General features: G+C 37.8%; 1 protein-coding gene across 2 annotated transcripts in view; it reads right to left on the bottom strand.

Moving 5' to 3' along the window:
* Nucleotides 1-1,675, bottom strand: part of LOC121371328 (kunitz-type serine protease inhibitor-like) — a 33,600-nt gene extending 31,925 nt beyond the window's left edge. Inside the window, exon 1 of one of the 2 annotated variants that reach the window (XM_041497137.1) lies at nucleotides 1,596-1,675. The gene's annotated coding sequence lies outside the window, so the exon portion shown is untranslated. Of the gene's footprint in view, nucleotides 1-659; nucleotides 694-1,595 lie in introns of those variants that run through there. The other variant, XM_041497138.1, reaches the window with a different exon arrangement.
* Nucleotides 1,676-2,046: the final 371 nt, after the last annotated feature.

Raw genomic sequence — 2,046 nt, 5'->3', positions numbered from 1 at the left:
CAGATTTGAGAGAGGAAACCCGCTGTCGGCACTTCATGGGCTACTCTTTTCGATGAGCAGCAAGGGATCTTTTATAGGCACCATCCCACAGACAGGGTAGTACAGGCCTTTGATATACCAATCGTGCACTGGCTGGAACGAGAAATAGCCCACCGACGGGGATCGATCCCTCAGACCGACCGCGCATCGAGCGAATGCTTTACCACTGGGCTACGGCCCGCTCCTCAATACTCATTGATGATAATTTTGGGGGTTTTCCGCAAAAGAACTACATATGCAGGCGCGTGCAGGAAGTGTGTGTGTGTGGGGGTGTGGGGGTGTGGGGGTGTGGGGGTGTCTGCACCATTGGCTGATACGGGAGTTTTGGACCGAAGGGGGGGGGGGGGGGGGGGTCACAGGCGTTATGAAAAAATATCTCGACTGTTATGAAAAATATCTGTGTTGGCTTCAGTCATGTTTCACAATTATGGTTAATTGTTAAACAGTTTGTTTTCTTTAACGACACCACTAGAGCATATTGATTTATTAACCATCGGCTATTGGATGTCAAACATTTGGTAATTTTGACATTTAGTCTTAGAAAGAAAACCCGCTACATTTTTCCATTAGTAGCAAGGGATCTTTTATATGCACCATCCCACAGACAGGATAACTCATACCACGGCCTTTGATATACCAGTCGTGTTGCAGTGGCTGGAACGAGAAATAGCTTATGGTTAATTGTTACCAACATATTACATGTTTGATATGTAATAACTCGTTATGAACCTGAGATGTCTAAGTAAGGCTGATATTCAAATCGGGAAGGCAACAGAGTGATTGCCTTTCCCACAAAACACCTGGAGTATGCACGTAGGAAATTTGCTGTTTTTCCATGTTATTGAATGATGTGGACATGCATCTTGCAGTATCACAGATGTTGTTCTTGCACCAGGCGTTAACAACAAAGCAGGGGACGTAACATAAAATATCACCTAGTCCAACTGCCTGTCATATACAAAGTTATGGCTATTACCACAAACGGATTTAAATTTAAATATACTTCGTTCAAAAGAGAGACTTTACACTGATATATGTTTATTTGCACTTAAATAAGTCATTATCTTATTTGTTAATAAAAAATAAATAAGAAATACTTTCAAAAGGTCCTGCGTTTTTTCTTTTGTTTTGTTGAAAAAGAAATATCGACCCCTAGCCATACCCACCAGTTTATTTTGTAATACACGAAAAACACGATTAACTATCTTCGTTTAAAGTAACAAACTGCATATATTAAAAGTGGTTTAATGTTTATACATGTAGTACCAAAAAATTTATAAATTATATATAACAGATCATGATCGTAATCATCACCATCATCACCATCACCATCATCATCATCGTCATCGTCGTCATCATCATCATCATCATCATCATCATCATCACCATCATCATCATCATCTTTTATAAAAGGTTTTTGACGAAAGTATGATTTCTGCACGTATCTAACGGGACGTACATATAATATTTTCTTAATGTATGATATCAACAATACCGAATTTGTTTAAATATATAATATCATTTTTAAATAAAAAATTTAAAATAAAATGATGTACCTGGCTGTTGCTCTTTAGCGGCAGAGTTCATGTATGTGTTACGCAACAATTATGTGTATGAATATGGTTAATGATTAATGACGTAGTTTCACATTTTGTGAATCAGTACATTCTTAAAAATAGTTCTTAAATTACTAAAGTATATAACATAGTTTGTTTTTATTATTTCTCAACACAAAACTGAAATATCACAAACGAAATGTTATGCTCTCTTGTTCCAAAGATATTTGTCGTTATGTTAACAAAGTCGCGTTTATAATCACATTATTCATGACGTCATAATGGCTAAACGTCACGAGAAAGCAGATACCAGTCAGAATATCCCCACCATTCACAGACATTGTAAACAGTGTTTAAAATTTGGCGGTGGTGGGGTGGTGGTGGTGGTGGTGGTGAGGGGAGGGGGGAGGGCATAAGTTTTATAGTAACAATTTGCATACATTAAGGTAGT

The sequence above is a fragment of the Gigantopelta aegis genome, chromosome 4, assembly GCF_016097555.1.
Source record: "Gigantopelta aegis isolate Gae_Host chromosome 4, Gae_host_genome, whole genome shotgun sequence".
Lineage (NCBI taxonomy): Eukaryota > Metazoa > Mollusca > Gastropoda > Neomphalida > Peltospiridae > Gigantopelta > Gigantopelta aegis.
The sequence above is the reverse complement of the archived record's forward strand: the minus strand, read 5'-3'. Positions and strand labels throughout refer to the sequence as shown.